Source organism: Oncorhynchus mykiss, chromosome 24 (assembly GCF_013265735.2).
Source record: "Oncorhynchus mykiss isolate Arlee chromosome 24, USDA_OmykA_1.1, whole genome shotgun sequence".
Classification (NCBI taxonomy): Eukaryota; Metazoa; Chordata; class Actinopteri; order Salmoniformes; family Salmonidae; genus Oncorhynchus; species Oncorhynchus mykiss.
The window spans coordinates 29513482-29523481 of NC_048588.1; the positions used below are offsets into that span (position 1 = coordinate 29513482).

The 10000-nt window shown below is 45.1% G+C and overlaps 1 protein-coding gene across 3 annotated transcripts in view; it reads left to right on the top strand.

Annotated features, from left to right (window-relative positions):
• LOC110503387 (protocadherin Fat 3) overlaps positions 1–10000 on the top strand; it is a 347421-nt gene that overhangs the window by 201497 nt on the left and 135924 nt on the right. The gene's annotated exons all lie outside the window — the stretch shown is intronic.

The window sequence follows — 10000 nt, forward strand, 5'->3', positions numbered from 1 at the left end:
TGTGTTTATTATGAAGAAACAATCACACAACGACTCACCCATGTGTATTGACCTGATTCACTCAGACCCTCTCACTCTCTTTTGTTCCCCCTCTCTCTGTCTATGTCTCTCTCTCTCTCTCTCTCTCTCTCTCTCTGTCTATGTCTCTCTCTCTCTCTCTCTCTCTCTCTCTCTCTCTCTCTCTCTGTCTATGTCTCTCTCTCTCTCTCTCTCTCTGTCTCTCTCTCTCTCTCTGTCTATGTCTCTCTCTCTCTCTCTCTCTCTCTCTCTGTCTCTCTCTCTACCTCTACCTTTCCTCCTCTCTCTCTCTCTCTACCTGTCCTCCTCTCTCTCTCTCTCTCTCTCTCTACCTTTCCTCCTCTCTCTCTCTCTACCTTTCCTCCTCCTCTCTCTCTCTCTCTACCTTTCCTCCTCTCTCTCTCTCTACCTTTCCTCCTCCCTCTCTCTCTCTACCTTTCCTCCTCTCTCTCTCTCTGTCTCTCTCTACCTTTCCTCCTCCTCTCTCTCTCTCTCTACCTTTCCTCCTCTCTCTCTCTCTACCTTTCCTCCTCTCTCTCTCTCTCTCTACCTTTTCCTCCTCTCTCTCTCTCTCTACCTTTTCCTCCTCTCTCTCTCTCTCTACCATTCCCCCTTTCGCTCTCTCTCTCTAACTTTCCTCCTCTCTCTCTCTCTCGCTCTACCCTTTCCTCCTCTCTCTCTCTCTCTCTACCTTTCCTCCTCTCTCTCTCTCTCTACCTTTCCTCCTCCTCTCTCTCTCTCTCTCTACCTTTCCTCCTCTCTCTCTCTCTACCTTTCCTCCTCCCTCTCTCTCTCTACCTTTCCTCCTCTCTCTCTCTGTCTCTCTCTACCTTTCCTCCTCCTCTCTCTCTCTCTACCTTTCCTCCTCTCTCTCTACCTTTCCTCCTCTCTCTCTCTCTCTCTACCTTTCCTCCTCTCTCTCTCTCTCTCTACCTTTTCCTCCTCTCTCTCTCTCTCTCTCTCTACCTTTTCCTCCTCTCTCTCTCTCTCTACCGTTCCCCCTTTCGCTCTCTCTCTCTAACTTTCCTCCTCTCTCTCTCTCTCGCTCTACCCTTTCCTCCTCTCTCTCTCTCTACCGTTCCCCCTTTCACTCTCTCTCTCTAACTTTCCTCCTCTCTCTCTCTCTCTCTCTCTCTCTCTCTCTCTCTCTCTCTCTAACTTTCCTCCTATCTCTCTCTGTCTCTCTCTCTAATTTTCCTCCTCTCTCTCTCTCTCTCTCTCTCTAACTTTCCTCTCTCTCTCTATCTCTCTCTCTCTCTCGCTCTCTCTCTCTATCGCTCTAACTTTCCTCCTCTCTCTTTCTCTCTCTCTCTAATTTTCCTCATCTCTCTCTCTCTCTCTCTCTCGCTCTCTACCTTACCTCCTCTCTCTCTTTCTCTCTCTTTTTCTCTTTCTCTTTCTCTCTAACTTTTTCTCCTCTCAATTCAATTCAATTCAAGGGGCTTTATTGGCATGGGAAATGTGTTAACATTGCCAAAGCAAGTGAAGTAGATAATATACATATATCATACATGGGTTTTATTTACAATGGTGTTTGTTCTTCACTGGTTGCCATTTTCTTTTGGCAACAGGTCACAAATCTTGCTGCTGTGATGGCACACTGTGGTATTTCACCCAGTAGATATGGGATTTTATCAAAATTGGGTTTGTTTTCAAATTCTTTGTGGATCTGTGTAGTCTGAGGGAAATATATATCTCTAATATGGTCCTACATTGGGCAGGAGGTTAGGAAGTGCAGCTCACATAGCCTGTCTTCTCTTGAGAGCCATGTCTGCCTACGGCGGCCTTTCTCAATAACAAAGCTATGCTCACTGAGTCTGTACATAGTCAAAGCTTTCCTTAAGTTTGGGTCAGTCACAGTGGTCAGGTATTCTGCCATTGTGTACTCTCTGTCTAGTTTGCTCTGTTTTTTTGTTAATTATTTCCAATGTGTCAAGTAATTATCTTTTTGTTTTCTCATGATTTGGTTGGGTCTAATTGTGCTGCTGTCCTGGGGCTCTGTGGGGTGTGTTTGTGTTTCTGAACAGAGCCCCAGGACCAGCTTGTTTAGGGGACTCTTCCCCAGGTTCATCTCTCTGTAGGTGATGGCTTTGTAATGGAAAGTTTGGGAATCAATTCCTTTTAGGTGGTTGTAGAATATCAACGGCTCTTTTCTGGATTTTGCATGCTCTGCATGCAGTATTTGATGTTCTAGGTTGTACACGGAGGATATTTCTCTCTCTCTCTCTTTATCTTTTTCTCTCCCCCTCCTCCTTCTGTATTTCCAACCCGTCTCTCTCTTCATCCATCCATTTGCTTAGTTGTCCACTTGTATCTCTCTTTCACCTTCTCTTCTCTATCACATTCTCTCCATCCCAATGATCTTGCTGTCTGTCTCTCCCTCCTGTCTCTCCCTCCTGTCTTTCCCTCCTGTCCCTCCCTCCTGTATCTCCCTCCTGTCTCACCCCCTGTCTTTCCCTCCTGTCTCTCCCTCCTGTCTCCCCCTGTCTCTCCCTCCTGTCTCTCCCTCCTGTCTCACGCCCTGTCTCTCCCTCCTGTCTCTCCCTCCTGTCTCTCCCTCCTGTCTCACGCCCTGTCTCTCCCTCCTGTCTCTCCCTCCTGTCTCACGCCCTGTCTCTCCCTCCTGTCTCTCCCTCCTGTCTCTCCCTCCTGTCTCACGCCCTGTCTCTCCCTCCTGTCTCTACCTCCTGTCTTTTCCCCCTGTCTCTCCCTCCTGTCTCTCCCTCCTGTCTCTACCTCCTGTCTTTTCCCCCTGTCTCTCCCTCCTGTCTCTCCCTCCTGTCTCTCCCTCCTGTCTCTCCCTCCTGTCTTTCCCTCATGTCTCTCCCTCCTGTCTTTCCCTCCTCTCTCCCTCCTGTCTGCCCCTGTATCTCCCTGTCTCTCCCTCCTGTCTCTCCCTCCTGTCTCTCCGTCCTGTATCTCCCTCCTGTCTCCCCCTGTCTCTCCCTCCTGTCTCCCCCTGTCTCCCCCTCCTGTCTCTCCCTCCTGTCTCTCCCTCCTGTCTCTCCCTCCTGTCTCTCGCTCCTGTCTCTCCGTCCTGTATCTCCCTCCTGTCTCCCCCTGTCTCTCCCTCCTGTCTCTCCCTCCTGTCTCTCCGTCCTGTATCTCCCGCCTGTCTCCCACTGTCTCTCCCTACTGTCTCTCCCTCCAGTCTCTCCGTCCTGTATCTCCCTCCTGTCTCCCCCTCCTGTCTCACCCTCCTGTTTCTCCCTCCTGTCTCTCCTTCCTGTCTCTCCCTCCTGTCTCCCCCTCCTGTCTCCCCCTCCTGTCTCTCCCTCCTGTCTCTCCCTCCTGTCTCTCCCTCCTGTATCTCCCTCCTGTCTCTCCCTCCTTTCTCTCCCAGCACGTCGACACTGTAAGTAAATTGGAGGTATAGCTGCAGCCTTAATTCCCTCCGTTCATGTCTCTGAGTTCAGTAAAGCTATCTATATGGTAATCAACAACACACACACACACACACACACACACACACACACTGCAGCTCTGCATGAGTGGCATCCGTCAACCTCATTAACAAGCACATCTCTCTTTCTCAGATGCATGCTCTTTCTGTATCTCTCTCTCTCTCTCTCTCTCTCTCTCTCTCTCTCTCTCTCTCTCTCTCTCTCTCTCTCTCTCTCTCTCTCTCTCCTCTGAAGTCTTCTGTTCTCCAATATCCACCTGGCCTGACCTGGCCTCACCTGGCAGCAATACAGCCCCATTCAGCTACTACACACCTGACTACCAGCTCAGCATGTGTGTACGTTTGTTTGTGTGTGTGTGTGTGTGTGTTTTATAATCGCCTGATAGGCAGCTACACATGGAGGTGTTGTTTGGTAGCCTGATTAGCGCACGTGGCTAATGAAACACCCTTAACCCATCCAGATGGCTGGACTCAGTCATGACAGGTCTTCTCCACTGGCAAGAAGGTGACACATACTCCTTACACATCCTGCAATGCTGTTAAAAACAGCTCTACTGGAAATTGTAGCTGATCTCTACAAATGTATTTTGATGGTCGATGTGTTGTTATGGTCTCAGTAGTAACAGTCAGAGGAATCACTGCTAGATAAACATGTTGTTAGTCTCTTTGACTACAGTCAGAGGAATCACTGCTAGATAAACATGTTGTTAGTCTCTTTGACTACAGTCAGAGGAATCACTGCTAGATAAACATGTTGTTAGTCTCTTTGACTACAGTCAGAGGAATCACTGCTAGAGAAACATGTTGTTAGTCTCTTTGACTACAGTCAGAGGAATCACTGCTAGATAAACATGTTGTTAGTCTCTTTGACTACAGTCAGAGGAATCACTGCTAGATAAACATGTTGTTAGTCTCTTTGACTACAGTCAGAGGAATCACTGCTAGAGAAACATGTTGTTAGTCTCTTTGACTACAGTCAGAGGAATCACTGCTAGAGAAACATGTTGTTAGTCTCTTTGACTACAGTCAGAGGAATCACTGCTAGATAAACATGTCGTTAGTCTCTTTGACTACAGTCAGAGGAATCACTGCTAGAGAAACATGTTGTTAGTCTCTTTGACTACAGTCAGAGGAATCACTGCTAGATAAACATGTTGTTAGTCTCTTTGACTACAGTCAGAGGAATCACTGCTAGAGAAACATGTTGTTAGTCTCTTTGACTACAGTCAGAGGAATCACTGCTAGAGAAACATGTTGTTAGTCTCTTTGACTACAGTCAGAGGAATCACTGCTAGAGAAACATGTTGTTAGTCTCTTTGACTACAGTCAGAGGAATCACTGCTAGAGAAACATGTTGTTAGTCTCTTTGACTACAGTCAGAGGAATCACTGCTAGAGAAACATGTTGTTAGTCTCTTTGACTACAGTCAGAGGAATCACTGCTAGATAAACATGTTGTTAGTCTCTTTGACTACAGTCAGAGGAATCACTGCTAGAGAAACATGTTGTTAGTCTCTTTGACTACAGTCAGAGGAATCACTGCTAGAGAAACATGTTGTTAGTCTCTTTGACTACAGTCAGAGGAATCACTGCTAGAGAAACATGTTGTTAGTCTCTTTGACTACAGTCAGAGGAATCACTGCTAGAGAAACATGTTGTTAGTCTCTTTGACTACAGTCAGAGGAATCACTGCTAGAGAAACATGTTGTTAGTCTCTTTGACTACAGTCAGAGGAATCACTGCTAGATAAACATGTTGTTAGTCTCTTTGACTACAGTCAGAGGAATCACTGCTAGATAAACATGTTGTTAGTCTCTTTGACTACAGTCAGAGAAATCACTGCTAGATAAACATGTTGTTAGTCTCTTTGACTACAGTCAGAGGAATCACTGCTAGAGAAACATGTTGTTAGTCTCTTTGACTACAGTCAGAGGAATCACTGCTAGAGAAACATGTTGTTAGTCTCTTTGACAACAGTCAGAGGAATCACTGCTAGAGAAACATGTCGTTAGTCTCTTTGACTACAGTCAGAGGAATCACTGCTAGAGAAGCATGTTGTTAGTCTCTTTGACTACAGTCAGAGGAATCACTGCTAGAGAAACATGTTGTTAGTCTCTTTGACTACAGTCAGAGGAATCACTGCTAGAGAAACATGTCGTTAGTCTCTTTGACTACAGTCAGAGGAATCACTGCTAGATAAACATGTTGTTAGTCTCTTTGACTACAGTCAGAGGAATCACTGCTAGATAAACATGTTGTTAGTCTCTTTGACTACAGTCAGAGGAATCACTGCTAGAGAAACATGTTGTTAGGTGAGACCAGGTGTTTGCTGGGTCAAATCCCTGCTGGGTAGCAGAAAGTAGAAGATTAACTGACAACCGGAGGGCTGCTGGTTTCAGATGCTTCCCACAAACCATCTGCTGCTGAATCCCAGAGTAACTCCAGAACTGCACCAGGGGCTTTGTACTTCAGCTGACCCCGTGCTCCCCACTCCGCTCAAGTGGTGTGTGTTTGTGTGTTGTCTCTCGGTGAGAACAAAGATTTATATTACAACAGATGGACAATAAATTACTATTCTACTCTATGATGCATAGATATCCAGTCTGTTCATTTGTTGATTATTAAGAAGGAAAGGAGACAAGGAAATGAAACAATAAAGTTTAGGAACATTAGGTCACAGCGAGAGGAGAGGAATGTGTGGGTGTTGAATTGGTCATTGAGGACTGGTTGGTTTGATAGGCAAAGAGTGTGGTTTCGTCCTCTTGGTTTGAGGTTTGACCCCGTAGAGAATTTGCTGAAAGACCGCTTTTCTGTTTGTAAATGTATATTATATTTCACAGGTCTATAACCAGTCCAATGGCTTGGTCTTTTGTGAGGACTTAGTCAATAACATCATAGGGTTTTTCACAGATAGAATTCAGAGAATGATCTCACCTTCCCTGAGGAATCACAAGTCTACGGTCATTCATCCAAACACTGCTTTCTTTTAATAAGATAGCAACCACAGACCCAGGAACAGCAGTCTCCCATCTACTCTATCGTTAAACAGAGCATGTTGGCTGTTCCCAGGCCTGTCCTGTCCGTGTCTTGATGTATGGCTATCAATGCTGTGACCCCCCTGCAGTTAATAGATTTTACTGGTGCCTAACCCGAGCATGGTCCTTCATCGTCACTTACTGTGTATATCTAATCATTAATGATGAGTGTGTGTGTGTGTGTGTGTGTGTGTGTACGTGCGTGTGCGTGTATGTGTGTGTGTGTGTGCGTGCGTGCGCGCACGCGCGCGTGTGTGTGTGTGGAAAGCATGTGCGTGTGAAATTTGCAGAGCCCTCCCCAACCCCTCAATCTGTCCTCATCTTTAATAGGCTTCATGGGAAAGTGGCAGCTACTGGGAGAGGTGAGGAGGAAATCAATACAGGCTCAGTGTTCTGCACTTGGCGGGAGGCAGGTGGGAGGCAGGTGGGAGGCAGGTGGGTGATAAGAGGTCACACACACACTTACAGGAGTGTGCACCACTGTACGCATGAATGTACATACACACATACATAGACACTGTCACTCACACAGGCACCTGAGCCCTCTCCCGCTGCCCTGGCCTTGTCGGACAGAGCGATGACAGGAGAGATACTGAGGCAGACAATTACTGTGAGACAGGCTAGCATGGCCTGAGAGGACCTGTTACAGATTCCCTTCCTACCGCCACCCATTCCTCACTCCTTTTCTCCTTCTCTTTCTTCTTTGCCCCCTCCCTTCCTCCCCTTCTCTCTTCCTCACTCCCTCCCTCACGTTGTTTCTCCATCCCTCACTTCCTCCCTCCCTCACTCTCTTTCTTACTCTCTCTGTCTCCCCTCCTCTCTCTCTCTTGCTCTCTCTATCTCTGTTCCCCCCTTCTCTCTCTCTCTTTCTCTTTCTCTTATTCTCTCTGTCCTCTCTTTCTCTTTCTCTCTCTATTTCTCTCACTGCCACTTTCTCTTTTGCTCTATTTCTCTTTTACTTTCTCTGCCTGCCTCTATCTCTATCTCTTATTCTCTCTGCCCCCTCCTCTCTCTTTCTCTCTTATTCTTTATGTCCTCTCTCTCTCTCTCTATCTCTCTCTCTCTCTCTCTCTCTTCTCTCTGTCATGTATGTTACCTCTACCTGTTTACAGTGCTAAACATATTTGTGTCAGAAACCCACTGATTCCATCTTATCTCTCACTAACACCATCATATCTCTCACTAACACCATCTTATCCTACTGACACCATCCTGTCTCTCACTAACACCATCCTATCTCTCACTAACACCATCCTATCTCTCACTAACACCATATTATCCTACTAACACCATCCTGTCTCTTACTAACACCATCCTATTTCTCACTAACACCATCCTATCTCTCACTAACACCATCCTATCCTACTAACACCATCCTATCTCTCACTAACACCTTCCTATCTCTCACTAACACCATGCTATCTCTCACTAACACCATGCTATATCTCACCAACACCATCCTATTTCTCACTAACACCAGCCTATCTCTCACTAACACCATCTTATCCTACTAACACCATCCTATCTCTCACTAACACCATCCTATCTCTCACTAACACCATGCTATCTCTCACTAACACCATCCTATTTCTCACTAACACCATCCTATCTCTCACTAACACCATCCTATCCTACTAACACCATCATATCTCTCACTAACACCATGCTATCTCTCACTAACACCATCCTATTTCTCACTAACACCATCCTATCTCTCACTAACTCCATGCTATCTCTTACTAACACCATCCTATTTCTCACTAACACCATCCTATCTCTCACTAACACCATCATATCGCTCACTAACACCATCCTATCCTACTAACACCATCCTATCTCTCAATAACACCATGCTATCTCTCACTAACACCACCCTATCCTACGAACACCATCCTATCTCTCACGAACACCATCCTATATCTCACTAACACCATCCTATCTCTCACTAACACCATCCCATCTCTCACTAACACCATCTTATCCTACTAACACCATCCTATCTCTCACTAACACCATCCCATCTCTCACTAACACGATCCTATCTCTCACTAACACCATCTTATCCTACTAACACCATCCTATCTCTCACTAACACCATCTTATCCTACTAACACCATCCTTTCTCTCACTAACACCATCTTATCCTACTAACACCATCCTATCTCTCACTAACACCATCTTATCCTACTAACACCATCCCATCTCTCACTAACACCATCCTATCTCTCACTAACACCACCTTATCCTACTAACACCATCCCGTCTCTCACTAACACCATCCTATCTCTCACTAACACCATCTTATCCTACTAACACCATCCCATCTCTCACTAACACCATCCTATCTCTCACTAATACCATCTTATCCTACTAACACCATCCCATCTCTCACTAACACCATCCTATCTCTCACTAACACCATCTTATCCTACTAACACCAGCTCATCTCTCACTAACACCATCCCATCTCTCACTAACACCATCCCATCTCTCACTAACACTATCCTATCTCTCACTAACACCATCGTATCCTACTAACACCATCCCATCTCTCACTAACACCATCTTATCCTACTAACACCATCCTATCTCTCACTAACACCATCCTATTTCTCACTAACATCATCCCATCTCACTAACACCATCCCATCTCACTAACATCATCCTATCTCACTAATACCATCCCATCTCTCACTAACACCATCCTATCTCACTAACACCATCCTATCTGACTAACACCATCCCATCTCTCACTAACACCATCCTATCACACCTTTACACTGCATGATACAACTATATGACACACGTATAACACACATAGCAATACTGGAAGACACTCACCATATTCTACATCCTAGTAGAACAATTAACATTTATGCATTTTATATTCTGATCTTATTTTCTGCTCGTAAAAGAGTTGCTAAACACTCAGTTAATCATTTAGATCTCCCTCTCAGATCATGAACACTCTTAATAATTTAGATCTCCCTCTCAGATCATAAACACTCAGTTAATCATTTAGATCTCCCTCTCAGATCATGAACACTCTTAATAATTTAGATCTCCCTCTCAGATCATAAACACTCTTAATCATTTAGATCTCCCTCTCAGATCATAAACACTCAGTTAATCATTTAGCTCTCCCTCTCAGATCATAAACACTCTTAATCATTTAGATCTCCCTCTCAGATCATAAACACTCTTAATCATTTAGATCTCCCTCTCAGATCATAAACACTCTTAATAATTTAGATCTCCCTCTCAGATCATAAACACTCTTAATCATTTAGATCTCCCTCTCAGATCATATAAAAACAGTTGTTACTTCTCTCTTTCTTTTTCATACAGTTTCTCTTTCTCTTTTCTCAGTTGAATATTTCAACTGCAATTTAATTATTCCACTCCCCACCCACCCCCCAACTCCCATTCTAAAGCCACACACATTCACGCACACACACATATACCTCCTTCCAGCAGACTCCCATTCTAAAGCGATCTCCCTGCTACACCACAATGGCAATTAACAGGCTTTGGCTCCTAGGTGT